The 17,559-nt window shown below is 38.7% G+C and overlaps 1 long non-coding RNA gene across 1 annotated transcript; it reads right to left on the bottom strand.

Annotated features, from left to right (window-relative positions):
* Positions 1-16,578: 16,578 nt before the first annotated feature.
* On the bottom strand, positions 16,579-17,319 carry LOC129758113 (uncharacterized). Its single transcript, XR_008739894.1, has 3 exons — positions 17,119-17,319; positions 16,974-17,042; positions 16,579-16,913 (listed from the first exon to the last, which is right to left on the bottom strand). It is a non-coding gene; the product is annotated as an uncharacterized LOC129758113 (long non-coding RNA).
* Between the last annotated feature and the right edge of the window lie 240 nt (positions 17,320-17,559).

The raw sequence follows: 17,559 nt of genomic DNA, 5'->3' as shown, positions 1-17,559 counted from the left end.
GAATGATCGCTACGAGGGGCTTTCTTGCACGCAACAGGCCTTTTGAAGCCGTTTTTCGGGATTCTGAGCTTAATTTGGGATCACAACTTTAAAATGCGATTTCTGGCCTTTTGAAGCCGTTTTTCGGGATTCTGAGCTTAATTTGGGATCACAACTATAAAATGCGATTTCTGGCCTTTAGAAGCGTTTTTTCGGGACTCTGAGCTTAATTTGGGATCACAACTTTAAAATGCGATTTCTGGCCTTTAGAAGCCGTTTTTCGGGATTCTGAGCTTAATTTGGGAACACAACTTTAAAATGCGATTTCTGGCCTTTAGAAGCCGTTTTTCGGGATTCTGAGCTTAATTTGGGATCACAACTTTAAAATGCGATTTCTGGCCTTTTGAAGCCGCTTTTCGGGATTCTGAGCTTAATTTGGGATCACTTTAAAATGCGATTTCTGGCCTTTTGAAGCGTTTTTTCGGGATTCTGAGCTTAATTTGGGATCACAACTTTAAAATGCGATTTCTGGCCTTTTGAAGCCGTTTTTCGGGATTCTGAGCTTAATTTGGGATCACAACTTTAAAATGCGATTTCTGGCCTTTTGAAGCGTTTTTTCGGGATTCTGAGCTTAATTTGGGATCACAACTGTAAAATACGATTTCTGGCCTTTTGAAGCCGTTTTTCGGGATTCTGAGCTTAATTTGGGATCACAACTTTAAAATGCGATTTCTGGCCTTTAGAAGCCGTTTTTCGGGATTCTGAGCTTAATTTGGGACCACAACTTTAAAATGCGATTTCTGGCCTTTAGAAGCGTTTTTTCGGGATTCTGAGCTTAATTTGGGATCACAACTTTAAAATGAGATTTCTGGCCTTTAGAAGCCATTTTTCGGGATTCTGAGCTTAATTTGGGATCACAACTTTAAAATGCGATTTCTGGCCTTTAAAAGCGTTTTTTCGGGATTCTGAGCTTAATTTGGGATCACAACTTTAAAATGCGATTTCTGGCCTTTTGAAGCCGTTTTTCGGGATTCTGAGCTTAATTTGGGATCACAACTTTAAAATGCGATTTCTGGCCTTTAGAAGCGTTTTTTCGGGATTCTGAGCTTAATTTGGGATCACAACTTTTAATTGCGAATTCTGGCCTTTTGAAGTCGTTTTTCGGGATTCTGAGCTTAATTTGGGATCACAACTTTAAAATGCGATTTCTGGCCTTTAGATACCATTTTTCGGGATTCTGAGCTTAATTTGGGATCACAACTTTAAAATGAGATTTCTGGCCTTTAGAAGCGTTTTTTCGGGATTCTGAGCTTAATTTGGGATCACAACTTTAAAATGCGATTTCTGGCCTTTTGAAGCCGTTTTTCGGGATTCTGAGCTTAATTTGGGATCACAACTTTAAAATGCGATTTCTGGCCTTTTGAAGCCATTTTTCGGGATTCTGAGCTCAATTTGGGATCACAACTTTAAAACGCGATTTCTGGCCTTTTGAAGCCGCTTTTCGGGATTCTGAGCTTAATTTGGGATCACTTTAAAATGCGATTTCTGGCCTTTTGAAGCGTTTTTTCGGGATTCTGAGCTTAATTTGGGATCACAACTTTAAAATGCGATTTCTGGCCTTTTGAAGCCGTTTTTCGGGATTCTGAGCTTAATTTGGGATCACAACTTTAAAATGCGATTTCTGGCCTTTAGAAGCGTTTTTTCGGGATTCTGAGCTTAATTTGGGATCACAACTTTAAAATGCGATTTCTGGCCTTTAGAAGCGTTTTTTCGGGATTCTGAGCTTAATTTGGGATCACAACTTTAAAATGCGATTTCTGGCCTTTTGAAGCCGTTTTTCGGGATTCTGAGCTTAATTTGGGATCACAACTTTAAAATGCGATTTCTGGCCTTTAGAAGTGTTTTTTCGGGATTCTGAGCTTAATTTGGGATCACAACTTTAAAATGCGATTTCTGGCCTTTAGAAGCGTTTTTTCGGGATTCTGAGCTTAATTTGGGATCACAACTTTAAAATGCGATTTCTGGCCTTTTGAAGCCGTTTTTCGGGATTCTGAGCTTAATTTGGGATCACAACTTTAAAATGCGATTTCTGGCCTTTAGAAGCGTTTTTTTCGGGATTCTGAGCTTAATTTGGGATCACAACTTTAAAATGCGATTTCTGGCCTTTTGAAGCCGTTTTTCGGGATTCTGAGCTTAATTTGGGATCACAACTTTAAAATGCGATTTCTGGCCTTTTGAAGCCGTTTTTCGGGATTCTGAGCTTAATTTGGGATCACAACTTTAAAATGCGATTTCTGGCCTTTAGAAGCGTTTTTTCGGGATTCTGAGCTTAATTTGGGATCACAACTTTAAAATGCGATTTCTGGCCTTTAGAAGCGTTTTTTCGGGATTCTGAGCTTAATTTGGGATCACAACTTTAAAATGCGATTTCTGGCCTTTTGAAGCCGTTTTTCGGGATTCTGAGCTTAATTTGGGATCACAACTTTAAAATGCGATTTCTGGCCTTTAGAAGCGTTTTTTCGGGATTCTGAGCTTAATTTGGGATCACAACTTTAAAATGCGATTTCTGGCCTTTAGAAGCGTTTTTTCGGGATTCTGAGCTTAATTTGGGATCACAACTTTAAAATGCGATTTCTGGCCTTTTGAAGCCGTTTTTCGGGATTCTGAGCTTAATTTGGGATCACAACTTTAAAATGCGATTTCTGGCCTTTTGAAGCCGTTTTTCGGGATTCTGAGCTTAATTTGGGAACACAACTTTAAAATGCGATTTCTGGCCTTTAGAAGCGTTTTTTCGGGATTCTGAGCTTAATTTGGGATCACAACTTTAAAATACGATTTCTGGCCTTTTGAAGCCGTTTTTCGGGATTCTGAGCTTAATTTGGGATCACAACTTTAAAATACGATTTCTGGCCTTTTGAAGCCGTTTTTCGGGATTCTGAGCTTAATTTGGGATCACAACTTTAAAATGCGATTTCTGGCCTTTAGAAGCCGTTTTTCGGGATTCTGAGCTTAATTTGGGACCACAACTTTAAAATGCGATTTCTGGCCTTTAGAGGCGTTTTTTCGGGATTCTGAGCTTAATTTGGGATCACAACTTTAAAATGCGATTTCTGGCCTTTAGAAGCCATTTTTCGGGATTCTGAGCTTAATTTGGGATCACAACTTTAAAACGCATTTTCTGGCCTTTAGAAGCCGTTTTTCGGGATTCTGAGCTTAATTTGGGATCACAACTTTAAAATGCGATTTCTGGCCTTTTGAAGCCATTTTTCGGGATTCTGAGCTTAATTTGGGATCACAACTTTAAAATGCGATTTCTGGCCTTTAGAAGCCATTTTTCGGGATTCTGAGCTTAATTTGGGATCACAACTTTAAAATGCGATTTCTGGCCTTTTGAAGCCGTTTTTCGGGATTCTTAGCTTAATTTGGGATCACAACTTTAAAATGCGATTTCTGGCCTTTAGAAGCCATTTTTCGGGATTCTGAGCTTAATTTGGGATCACAACTTTAAAATGCGATTTCTGGCCTTTTGAAGCCGTTTTTCGGGATTCTGAGCTTAATTTGGGATCACAACTTTAAAATGCGATTTCTGGCCTTTAGAAGCCATTTTTCGGGATTCTGAGCTCAATTTGGGATCACAACTTTAAAATGCGATTTCTGGCCTTTAGAAGCCGTTTTTCGGGATTCTGAGCTTAATTTGGGACCACAACTTTAAAATGCGATTTCTGGCCTTTAGAAGCGTTTTTTCGGGATTCTGAGCTTAATTTGGGATCACAACTTTAAAATGCGATTTCTGGCCTTTAGAAGCCATTTTTCGGGATTCTGAGCTTAATTTGGGATCACAACTTTAAAATGCGATTTCTGGCCTTTAAAAGCGTTTTTTCGGGATTCTGAGCTTAATTTGGGATCACAACTTTAAAATGCGATTTCTGGCCTTTTGAAGCCGTTTTTCGGGATTCTGAGCTTAATTTGGGATCACAACTTTAAAATGCGATTTCTGGCCTTTAGAAGCGTTTTTTCGGGATTCTGAGCTTAATTTGGGATCACAACTTTAAATTGCGAATTCTGGCCTTTTGAAGTCGTTTTTCGGGATTCTGAGCTTAATTTGGGATCACAACTTTAAAATGCGATTTCTGGCCTTTAAAAGCGTTTTTTCGGGATTCTGAGCTTAATTTGGGATCACAACTTTAAAATGCGATTTCTGGCCTTTTGAAGCCGTTTTTCGGGATTCTGAGCTTAATTTGGGATCACAACTTTAAAATGCGATTTCTGGCCTTTAGAAGCGTTTTTTCGGGATTCTGAGCTTAATTTGGGATCACAACTTTAAATTGCGAATTCTGGCCTTTTGAAGTCGTTTTTCGGGATTCTGAGCTTAATTTGGGATCACAACTTTAAAATGAGATTTCTGGCCTTTAGAAGCGTTTTTTCGGGATTCTGAGCTTAATTTGGGATCACAACTTTAAAATGCGATTTCTGGCCTTTTGAAGCCGTTTTTCGGGATTCTGAGCTTAATTTGGGATCACAACTTTAAAATGCGATTTCTGGCCTTTTGAAGCCGTTTTTCGGGATTCTGAGCTTAATTTGGGACCACAACTTTAAAATGCGATTTCTGGCCTTTTGAAGCCGTTTTTCGGGATTCTGAGCTCAATTTGGGATCACAACTTTAAAATGCGATTTCTGGCCTTTAGAAGCCGTTTTTCGGGATTCTGAGCTTAATTTGGGACCACAACTTTAAAATGCGATTTCTGGCCTTTAGAAGCGTTTTTTCGGGATTCTGAGCTTAATTTGGGATCACAACTTTAAAATGCGATTTCTGGCCTTTAGAAGCCATTTTTCGGGATTCTGAGCTTAATTTGGGATCACAACTTTAAAATGCGATTTCTGGCCTTTAAAAGCGTTTTTTCGGGATTCTGAGCTTAATTTGGGATCACAACTTTAAAATGCGATTTCTGGCCTTTTGAAGCCGTTTTTCGGGATTCTGAGCTTAATTTGGGATCACAACTTTAAAATGCGATTTCTGGCCTTTTGAAGCGTTTTTTTCGGGATTCTGAGCTTAATTTGGGATCACAACTTTAAAATACGATTTCTGGCCTTTTGAAGCCGTTTTTCGGGATTCTGAGCTTAATTTGGGATCACAACTTTAAAATGCGATTTCTGGCCTTTAGAAGCCGTTTTTCGGGATTCTGAGCTTAATTTGGGACCACAACTTTAAAATGCGATTTCTGGCCTTTAGAAGCGTTTTTTCGGGATTCTGAGCTTAATTTGGGATCACAACTTTAAAATGCGATTTCTGGCCTTTAGAAGCCATTTTTCGGGATTCTGAGCTTAATTTGGGATCACAACTTTAAAATGCGATTTCTGGCCTTTAAAAGCGTTTTTTCGGGATTCTGAGCTTAATTTGGGATCACAACTTTAAAATGCGATTTCTGGCCTTTTGAAGCCGTTTTTCGGGATTCTGAGCTTAATTTGGGATCACAACTTTAAAATGCGATTTCTGGCCTTTAGAAGCGTTGTTTCGGGATTCTGAGCTTAATTTGGGATCACAACTTTAAATTGCGAATTCTGGCCTTTTGAAGTCGTTTTTCGGGATTCTGAGCTTAATTTGGGATCACAACTTTAAAATGCGATTTCTGGCCTTTAGATACCATTTTTCGGGATTCTGAGCTTAATTTGGGATCACAACTTTAAAATGAGATTTCTGGCCTTTAGAAGCGTTTTTTCGGGATTCTGAACTTAATTTGGGATCACAACTTTAAAATGTGATTTCTGGCCTTTTGAAGCCGTTTTTCGGGATTCTGAGCTTAATTTGGGATCACAACTTTAAAATGCGATTTCTGGCCTTTTGAAGCCATTTTTCGGGATTCTGAGCTCAATTTGGGATCACAACTTTAAAATGCGATTTCTGGCCTTTAGAAGCCGTTTTTCGGGATTCTGAGCTTAATTTGGGACCACAACTTTAAAATGCGATTTCTGGCCTTTAGAAGCGTTTTTTTCGGGATTCTGAGCTTAATTTGGGATCACAACTTTAAAATGCGATTTCTGGCCTTTAGAAGCCGTTTTTCGGGATTCTGAGCTTAATTTGGGACCACAACTTTAAAATGCGATTTCTGGCCTTTAGAAGCGTTTTTTCGGGATTCTGAGCTTAATTTGGGATCACAACTTTAAAATGCGATTTCTGGCCTTTAGAAGCCATTTTTCGGGATTCTGAGCTTAATTTGGGATCACAACTTTAAAATGCGATTTCTGGCCTTTAAAAGCGTTTTTTCGGGATTCTGAGCTTAATTTGGGATCACAACTTTAAAATGCGATTTCTGGCCTTTTGAAGCCGTTTTTCGGGATTCTGAGCTTAATTTGGGATCACAACTTTAAAATGCGATTTCTGGCCTTTTGAAGCGTTTTTTTCGGGATTCTGAGCTTAATTTGGGATCACAACTTTAAAATACGATTTCTGGCCTTTTGAAGCCGTTTTTCGGGATTCTGAGCTTAATTTGGGATCACAACTTTAAAATGCGATTTCTGGCCTTTAGAAGCCGTTTTTTCGGGATTCTGAGCTTAATTTGGGACCACAACTTTAAAATGCGATTTCTGGCCTTTAGAAGCGTTTTTTCGGGATTCTGAGCTTAATTTGGGATCACAACTTTAAAATGCGATTTCTGGCCTTTAGAAGCCATTTTTCGGGATTCTGAGCTTAATTTGGGATCACAACTTTAAAATGCGATTTCTGGCCTTTAAAAGCGTTTTTTCGGGATTCTGAGCTTAATTTGGGATCACAACTTTAAAATGCGATTTCTGGCCTTTTGAAGCCGTTTTTCGGGATTCTGAGCTTAATTTGGGATCACAACTTTAAAATGCGATTTCTGGCCTTTAGAAGCGTTGTTTCGGGATTCTGAGCTTAATTTGGGATCACAACTTTAAATTGCGAATTCTGGCCTTTTGAAGTCGTTTTTCGGGATTCTGAGCTTAATTTGGGATCACAACTTTAAAATGCGATTTCTGGCCTTTAGATATCATTTTTCGGGATTCTGAGCTTAATTTGGGATCACAACTTTAAAATGAGATTTCTGGCCTTTAGAAGCGTTTTTTCGGGATTCTGAGCTTAATTTGGGATCACAACTTTAAAATGCGATTTCTGGCCTTTTGAAGCCGTTTTTCGGGATTCTGAGCTTAATTTGGGATCACAACTTTAAAATGCGATTTCTGGCCTTTTGAAGCCATTTTTCGGGATTCTGAGCTCAATTTGGGATCACAACTTTAAAATGCGATTTCTGGCCTTTAGAAGCCGTTTTTCGGGATTCTGAGCTTAATTTGGGACCACAACTTTAAAATGCGATTTCTGGCCTTTAGAAGCGTTTTTTCGGGATTCTGAGCTTAATTTGGGATCACAACTTTAAAATGCGATTTCTGGCCTTTAGAAGCGTTTTTTCGGGATTCTGAGCTTAATTTGGGATCACAACTTTAAAATGCGATTTCTGGCCTTTTGAAGCCGTTTTCGGGATTCTGAGCTTAATTTGGGATCACAACTTTAAAATGCGATTTCTGGCCTTTAGAAGCGTTTTTTCGGGATTCTGAGCTTAATTTGGGATCACAACTTTAAAATGCGATTTCTGGCCTTTTGAAGCCGTTTTTCGGGATTCTGAGCTTAATTTGGGATCACAACTTTAAAATGCGATTTCTGGCCTTTTGAAGCCGTTTTTCGGGATTCTGATCTTAATTTGGGATCACAACTTTAAAATGCGATTTCTGGCCTTTAGAAGCCGTTTTTCGGGATTCTGAGCTTAATTTGGGAACACAACTTTAAAATGCGATTTCTGGCCTTTAGAAGCGTTTTTTCGGGATTCTGAGCTTAATTTGGGATCACAACTTTAAAATACGATTTCTGGCCTTTTGAAGCCGTTTTTCGGGATTCTGAGCTTAATTTGGGATCACAACTTTAAAATACGATTTCTGGCCTTTTGAAGCCGTTTTTCGGGATTCTGAGCTTAATTTGGGATCACAACTTTAAAATGCGATTTCTGGCCTTTAGAAGCCGTTTTTCGGGATTCTGAGCTTAATTTGGGACCACAACTTTAAAATGCGATTTCTGGCCTTTAGAGGCGTTTTTTCGGGATTCTGAGCTTAATTTGGGATCACAACTTTAAAATGCGATTTCTGGCCTTTAGAAGCCATTTTTCGGGATTCTGAGCTTAATTTGGGATCACAACTTTAAAACGCATTTTCTGGCCTTTAGAAGCCGTTTTTCGGGATTCTGAGCTTAATTTGGGATCACAACTTTAAAATGCGATTTCTGGCCTTTTGAAGCCGTTTTTCGGGATTCTTAGCTTAATTTGGGATCACAACTTTAAAATGCGATTTCTGGCCTTTTGAAGCGTTTTTTCGGGATTCTGAGCTTAATTTGGGATCACAACTTTAAAATGCGATTTCTGGCCTTTTGAAGCCGTTTTTCGGGATTCTGAGCTTAATTTGGGATCACAACTTTAAAATGCGATTTCTGGCCTTTTGAAGCCATTTTTCGGGATTCTGAGCTTAATTTGGGATCACAACTTTAAAATGCGATTTCTGGCCTTTTGAAGCGTTTTTTTCGGGATTCTGAGCTTAATTTGGGATCACAACTTTAAAATGCGATTTCTGGCCTTTTGAAGCCGTTTTTCGGGATTCTGAGCTTAATTTGGGATCACAACTTTAAAATGCGATTTCTGGCCTTTTGAAGCCGTTTTTCGGGATTCTGAGCTTAATTTGGGATCACAACTTTAAAATGCGATTTCTGGCCTTTAGAAGCGTTTTTTCGGGATTCTGAGCTTAATTTGGGATCACAACTTTAAAATGCGATTTCTGGCCTTTTGAAGCGTTTTTTCGGGATTCTGAGCTTAATTTGGGATCACAACTTTAAAATGCGATTTCTGGCCTTTTGAAGCCGTTTTTCGGGATTCTGAGCTTAATTTGGGATCACAACTTTAAAATGCGATTTCTGGCCTTTAGAAGCGTTTTTTCGGGATTCTGAGCTTAATTTGGGATCACAACTTTAAAATGCGATTTCTGGCCTTTAGAAGCGTTTTTTCGGGATTCTGAGCTTAATTTGGGATCACAACTTTAAAATGCGATTTCTGGCCTTTTGAAGCGTTTTTTCGGGATTCTGAGCTTAATTTGGGATCACAACTTTAAAATGCGATTTCTGGCCTTTTGAAGCCGTTTTTCGGGATTCTGAGCTTAATTTGGGATCACAACTTTAAAATGCGATTTCTGGCCTTTAGAAGCGTTTTTTCGGGATTCTGAGCTTAAATTGGGATCACAACTTTAAAATGCGATTTCTGGCCTTTTGAAGCGTTTTTTCGGGATTCTGAGCTTAATTTGGGATCACGACTTTAAAATGCGATTTCTGGCCTTTAGAAGCCGTTTTTCGGGATTCTGAGCTTAATTTGGGATCACAACTTTAAAATGCGATTTCTGGCCTTTTGAAGCGTTTTTTCGGGATTCTGAGCTTAATTTGGGATCACAACTTTAAAATACGATTTCTGGCCTTTTGAAGCCGTTTTTCGGGATTCTGAGCTTAATTTGGGATCACAACTTTAAAATGCGATTTCTGGCCTTTAGAAGCCGTTTTTCGGGATTCTGAGCTTAATTTGGGACCACAACTTTAAAATGCGATTTCTGGCCTTTAGAAGCGTTTTTTCGGGATTCTGAGCTTAATTTGGGATCACAACTTTAAAATGTGATTTCTGGCCTTTTGAAGTCGTTTTTCGGGATTCTGAGCTTAATTTGGGAACACAACTTTAAAATGCGATTTCTGGCCTTTAGAAGCGTTTTTTCGGGATTCTGAGCTTAATTTGGGATCACAACTTTAAAATGCGATTTCTGGCCTTTTGAAGCGTTTTTTCGGGATTCTGAGCTTAATTTGGGATCACAACTTTAAAATGCGATTTCTGGCCTTTTGAAGCCGTTTTTCGGGATTCTGAGCTTAATTTGGGATCACAAATTCACAACTTTAAAATGTGAATTCTGGCCTTTTGAAGCCGTTTTTCGGGATTCTGAGCTTAATTTGGGACCACAACTTTAAAATGCGATTTCTGGCCTTTAGAGGTGTTTTTTCGGGATTCTGAGCTTAATTTGGGATCACAACTTTAAAATGCGATTTCTGGCCTTTAGAAGCCATTTTTCGGGATTCTGAGCTTAATTTGGGATCACAACTTTAAAACGCATTTTCTGGCCTTTAGAAGCCGTTTTTCGGGATTCTGAGCTTAATTTGGGATCACAACTTTAAAATGCGATTTCTGGCCTTTTGAAGCCGTTTTTCGGGATTCTGAGCTTAATTTGGGATCACAACTTTAAAATGCGATTTCGAGTCTTCATTGAACATTCTCCGCGAGCGGTTCTGTTTTTTGGTTTCTCTTGTCGTTTCGATGGTGTGGTGAAGGCTTTGGAGGGCGACGACACGCACAGCTTGCCCAGTGGAAGATTTGAAGCAAACTGTGAAGAGCTTGAACCGATTTTATTTTGGATCTTGATTGTGAAAAAATCTCGAATTGAAAAAATAGTAATTCTTTGAAATTTTAATTATCTATCTGCAAGAGGAAATCGAAAATTGTGTTATGGTGGGTTGCCGTGTATATGGTTTTTGGAGTGAACCTGGCACAAAGTGTGGGAGGGAAAAAATATGTTGCTGCTTTGTGTTTGCCCAAATATTTAAAAGAATCAAAATGTGAGTAGGTACATGATAAAACAGTTATATGAATGATTTTAGTGCGTTCGAAACAGATAGCTTGGGTATCCGTATGGTGACGCGTGCTTGAATGTGTTGCTATGGTAACTGGCGGCATAGAGAAGATTCTGTTACAATTTCAAAAGAAAATCAGTGCCTGCTTTGATGAATTTGTGAAAAGGGCAGGCATGACTAAACCATCGTGCATTAATAAGGGGAATTGAAATGAATGAAAATTGGGTGGTTTACTGGAAGATAAAAAAGTAGAACATGTGAATGAAATGCTAATGGTAAGATGAAGTGAAAATGGAGAGCTTTCTCGGGGGGTATGCAAGGTTGGCAAATAAACATATGACGTCGCGAAAGCTAGTGGAGTTAACAAGGGAAGTCTTCCTTTGTATAATCATAATGCATATTTTTTTGTATGTTGCGGTAATTTATTTACCTCAAAAGAAAAATTTTCGATGAACACAAACACAAACGATGGGAACACAAAAAGGAAAAAGAAAGAAAAAAAAAGTTCGGTGATGCAAAAAGCAGATAAAAATTTAAAGAAGAAAAGGAAGAGTATGAATAACATTCAAAATAAATTTAGTGAATTAAGAAGTGATAAGTAAGAGGGAAGTGTAGATAGCAGAAAAATACAAAATAATACTTAGATTATTTTTTAATCCTAGGTTCGGCTGTAAGTAATGGGTTCTAGTTCTGTTGGTAGCTGATGGGTAAGATGTATTTTTCCCGTTTAAGTGTGTAAATTCGAATGATTAATCAGTTGCCAGCTAGCCAGGTATATACACGGATGCCGGAATACCTGTAGTAAATGTGTGACATTGAATATGTTATTCATTTTTAACTGGTTGTGTACTTGATTGATTCATTCTTCCAAATATACGTACATAAACACATACTACATTCATTTCATAACAGCTTACACGAAGCCATGGTGCCGGGTATGGAGTTTTGTAGTCTATATAATGTATTTTAATCCATACTTTGGTCACACTGAGGTGAATCCGTGCACCCATGGTGGATTATCAACATACATACATACATATACAACTTTAAAATGCGATTTCTGGCCTTTAGAAGCGTTTTTTCGGGATTCTGAGCTTAATTTGGGATCACAACTTTAAAATGCGATTTCTGGCCTTTTGAAGCCGTTTTTCGGGATTCTGAGCTTAATTTGGGATCACAACTTTAAAATGCGATTTCTGGCCTTTAGAAGCGTTTTTTCGGGATTCTGAGCTTAATTTGGGATCACAACTTTAAAATGCGATTTCTGGCCTTTTGAAGCCGTTTTTCGGGATTCTGAGCTTAATTTGGGATCACAACTTTAAATTGCGAATTCTGGCCTTTTGAAGCCGTTTTTCGGGATTCTGAGCTTAATTTTGGATCACAACTTTAAAATGCGATTTCTGGCCTTTTGAAGCCGTTTTTCGGGATTCTGAGCTTAATTTGGAATCACAAAAATGCGATTTCTGCTTCTGCTTTAATATGCGATTTCTGGCCTTTTGAAGCCGTTTTTCGGGATTCTGAGCTTAATTTGGGATCACAACTTTAAAATGCGATTTCTGGCCTTTTGAAGCCGTTTTTCGGGATTCTGAGCTTAATTTGGGATCACAACTTTAAAATGCGATTTCTGGCCTTTTGAAGCCGCTTTTCGGGATTCTGAGCTTAATTTGGGATCACAACTTTTAAATGCGATTTCTGGCCTTTAGAAGCGTTTTTTCGGGATTCTGAGCTTAATTTGGGATCACAACTTTAAAATGCGATTTCTGGCCTTTTGAAGCCGTTTTTCGGGATTCTGAGCTTAATTTGGGATCACAACTTTAAAATGCGATTTCTGGCCTTTAGAAGCCATTTTTCGGGATTCTGAGCTTAATTTGGGATCACAACTTTAAAATGAGATTTCTGGCCTTTAGAAGCGTTTTTTCGGGATTCTGAGCTTAATTTGGGATCACAACTTTAAAATGCGATTTCTGGCCTTTTGAAGCGTTTTTTCGGGATTTTGAGCTTAATTTGGGATCACAACTTTAAAATGCGATTTCTGGCCTCTTGAAGCCGTTTTTCGGGATTCTGAGCTTAATTTGGGATCACAACTTTAAAATGCGATTTCTGGCCTTTGAAGCGCTTTTTCGGGATTTTGAGCTTAATTTGGGATCACAACTTTAAAATGCGATTTCTGGCCTTTTGAAGCCGTTTTTCGGGATTCTGAGCTTAATTTGGGATCACAACTTTAAAATGCGATTTCTGGCCTTTTGAAGCCGTTTTTCGGGATTCTGAGCTTAATTTGGGATCACAACTTTAAAATGCGATTTCTGACCTTTAGAAGCCGTTTTTCAAGATTTTTAGCTAAATTTGGGATCACAACTTTGAAATGCGATTCATGGCCTTAAGAAGCGTTTATTCGGGATTCTGAGCTTAATTTAGGATCACAACTTCAAAATGCGTTTTCTGGCCTTTTGAAGCGTTTTTTCGGGATTCTGAGCTTAATTTGGGATCACAACTTTAAAATGCGTTTTCTGGCCTTTTGAAGCGTTTTTTGGTCTTTAGAAGCGTTTTTTTCGGGATTCTAAGCTTTATTTGGGATCACAACTTTAAAATGCGTTTTCTTAATGATTCTTTAATTGATTTTCAACTATTTTTTAAAGCTTTTAAACTATTGTGTTGATTTCAACATTTTTAAGTTTAATATCAGGGATTTACAGAAATTCACAGTTAATCCAAGGTTCAAAGACATAAATATTTTAATATATTTGTAAATTTTGAACGTTAAAACAATTTCTTTTCTATTTCCGTAAAAAGAAATGCAAAATTAATCGATTTGATGACACAACAAAACTGTAACGCAAATTAAGCGAAATTAGGAATCCAACAAATCGTTTATGCATAAAACAAAACGCAATTAAATTTCACGACTGCTGGCTTCTGGGACATATGCATGCACATTTAGGGATGATGGGACCAATCGAACTCCATATCAGTCGGCCAATAAAAAGGTTTGTGTTCATCTCGAAATAATCGTCCCCGTTTATCGGAAAATGCCCGAAGCTCCCCAAAAAACTGCTCGTTATTCAAAACAATTCAAACAATTACGCAGGATTCGCCAATCTGCATGGGAAATGGTACAGATTTTCTAATGACATTAATTATGGGATCTTTGTCCAGCGGCAGCCTTTGTGTCCGGATTTCACATCAACAACCGAGGAGCTGAGCCAAAACTAGCCTGCCGGGGAGAGAAAGAGACCCGTAATTATCTGCCGTTGTCTATCAGAAAAACAACGGATGCACAAATTCGGCCTATGACCGCATGCTGCAGGCTGGCCTGGCTTGGCCATCCATCCATCGTTCGGGTTCACCCGAAAATTCCGTGTGTTTGTGGATGTGGACGCCTGTGTGTGTGTGTGACTCGGAGTGTGTAAGTGGTGCTGCGAACGACCATCGAAGGCTTGTCTGTCAGAGCGCACAAGGAAAACTGGAGGGGAAAATTTCTCGTGCCTTTTTCCGAGACACGTCCCACCGATCTCCGCATCTATTTAGTTCCACCATTGCAACTATTGGTCTGTCTGCCCATTCATCGGATTATCTTTTTTTTTGTGTTTCGGAAGAAATTTTCTCCATCGCTTATCTTTTCTTCAATCATCATAACGTTTGTGCATTCCTAATTGTGATTCTGAATGTACTAGATTTGAATGTTGATTGGAGACTCTAATCTTTTCTCATTGATAGTACCCAAATTGATAAAAAAGAACACCATGCCATTGTTTTTCGAAACTGCCAACAGTAAAATGCTGTCAATACGTTACGATGGTTTACATTCAAAATTAAACGCACATCGTTAGGTGGGTGGCAATTGTTTCTGTGACCCTGCACTCGCAAGCTTTTCTTATTGACAGTTACGCTCCGGAATGGACAAAGTAGATATCTAGTAAGTAAATCCTTGCAACAATTTGTACGCGACTGTCGCCAAATATACTGAAAGTGTCAAAGCTGTAACGGGCTGTGAGCTCGATGCTTTCCGTTCGTTGGCTTAGCCACGGTAAATCGCCAGTTGTAGAACTGGGCCGTTTATTTAGAATATGGTCAACAGTTTCCGCCCGGATTCCATCCACCAGGGAGTCTCCGTGTTCTATCAGTTTTGCTTTCTAAACAGTGTCCCAACAAGCTGCACTTGAATATGTACGGTTTCCTAGAGTTAGCCGGCGTTTTCGATGACTAGCAGAACCGGTATCCAAAATCTTTACACACTAAATCAGTCCTCATGGTTTCTGATTTTCTTAAAGTAACTTTTATTTTGTGGAAAAATTAACTTTGGTTAAATTTAATAATGCTGCCAATGATGTACTTTTGGAAACACAAATTGGCAAGATGCAGACAAGTAGGCGATGGTAAGCTTAACAAGCATTGATTTGTTTTTTGATAAGTAGGCGTTGACCCTTGTTGAAGCCCTGGCGTTTTCCCTTCTCTCTAAATAATTTACGGGAAACTTCAAATCACGAATCGCGAATAACAAAGTTGGAAGTTAGCATAAGGGATAAATTTCCTGTTCATCAGATAATTTTAAACGAAAGCACGTTACACAAAATTGCGAGAAAAAACTTGTAATTTCCCCTGATCGCGAATAACAGTATCATAAAACAGTCTAAAGCACCGTGAGTGTGTAACAAGGCAAGTAAATCACACACAGAGAGATGCAATGTGCCCCTCCAGGATGACCAGAGGAAAATATATAAATAATGCCTAAATCCAGCATTGAGTTATTGCACTCGGAGGATAGCATTGGAACGCAACGGGATTTAAGCTTCATGAAAACATTACACAAATAGAGAGACAGAGCCACAACACAGCCAGAGCATATATTGATACATGCTGCTCTGCAGTATTTTTGTCTCTTCACACGCTCTTCGTCACCTCTCCCTTCGTCACCTTTTGGAGTGGGATTTGTTGGCCGCTGGCTTGACCTGATTCCGATCCCATCGAAATGTGACCTATCCCCCATTCCCATTTATCCACGAAACTCCCTCCCCCACTCCCCACCTCCACCACAACAAACAGGATAGAAAATAATTTATCGTTTGCTTTAAATAATTATTTTATGCTCCCTTTGATCTCCACAAAGCACACATCTAGTGGCACATTGCAGATGGGCGTATGGACTCTTTTTTTGTGCTTCCTTGCCTTCCAACACAAATTTGTCCGCCCACAGCTTAGTGCAGGAATATTCTATTAGTTAAGGGCCGTGTGTGTTGTTGTTAAAAATTGTTTTGGGATACCCGGTTATGAGCGCAAGCAAAGGTAAACAAAATATTTGCACGTCCTTGCGTAAAGGCTCCTAGACAGATGACATTCCACTGTTGCTCCCTTTCAGCATCCGACCCGAATGGAATGGAATCCTCCTATTTTTCGTATTTTTTCCCCTTTCCTCATCTGAGCACACAAACGATATGGGATCCTCGGTAGATACCCAACCAGCTCAGCCAGCTAAGTCAGTTCCATTCGTCTCCGGCGGGTACAATTTGCCATCAAATGTTACCCTACTACCCTCATGATATTTTCCTACTCTTTCGACACTGTCAAGATCTTTGGTAAATTGAACAGGGCAAAAGCTGCATCGAATAAATTTTTCGCTTCTGCCAGTGTTACCTCGTATATGTAGCTTAGCTTACACAGCAAAAAAAGTGTTGCTATATTACATCAAAAACGTGCACATAACTTGAGTTGCAAAAGGTCTCTAATATTACATTGTTTTGATGTAACTACGAAATGACATCTTATTGATGTAAAACAAATTTCATCAAAAGTATGTATCGAAGTGGACAAATTCGAGCACGATTATAGTTTAAAGTATCAGTATCAGTATCAGGGAATTGAATGAGAATTGAACTGAGCAATATATTCAAACTGTTCGCAAGTAATTTATTTAAAAATATAATCATTCTGTTGCATAATATTCTTATCCTAAGTAAGAACTGCCCTTTATGGGTCGTCCGGATAGGAAGTACTCTCTCACTAATCCTTTAAAAAACAGGTTCCCGTGCCAAACATATCCAGCAGAACCTATTGAGCTGGAACTATGGAAATCCTGTCGGAACATTGCACTTAAACTTCTTTCATTGCTCACAGTTTTTCATCGAAAATGTAACCATTTCACTAAGGCACCGTATCAGTAAGATTTTAAATTCGGGATTCCTTATTCTTAGGAAGAAACAGCCAGTACATGTTTTCTATCCGTAACAGTTCTTTCCTAAAAGAATAAATTGGAAGTGAGCTCTTTGAGGATAATCAGATCGGAAAATATACTAACCTTTTCTCCGGACAGTTTCAAATCTTTCTTTCTTTTTTATTCTTTCCGATGTCCTTGGTCAAAATTGCCCTGGGGAGAAAAATAGGAAATTAAACATTGCTGAACGGTTTTGCTAAGTTTTTTTGAGAAGATTGATCATACTCACCAGAAAAACAAATGTTCCTGAGCCTTGCAAACCTCCACCAACTTTTTGATACGTTCAGCAAATCGATTGTCAATTTGGATAAACATTGACTACTTGATGTAATATAACATCGCTGGTTGTGATATTACACAAAAAGACTTGCTGACATGGTGTACATAGAAAAGATGTAATATTATAACGATAATACAAAAAAATACTTCGGTTTGCTAACATCTTCATAAATTACATCGGCCAGCGTTACATTTTTTTTTGCTGTGTATAGCTTTTGCGGAGTTTGGTGAAAACCGACGGGAAAAATAATCAATCGAACGAACATTGAGGAAAATTGTGCTTGTTGGGTTGCTGTTGTTGTTTTTGCTGTTATTGTTCACTGCTGCTGCTGCTACTTCTTCTTCTGCTGGCGAAGGGTATGGATGCTGCTGGTCTCTCTTCAAAGACCGT

Source organism: Uranotaenia lowii, chromosome 3 (assembly GCF_029784155.1).
Source record: "Uranotaenia lowii strain MFRU-FL chromosome 3, ASM2978415v1, whole genome shotgun sequence".
NCBI classification, from domain to species: Eukaryota; Metazoa; Arthropoda; class Insecta; order Diptera; family Culicidae; genus Uranotaenia; species Uranotaenia lowii.
Note: the sequence above shows the minus strand (reverse complement) of the source record. Positions and strands in the feature narration are given on the sequence as shown.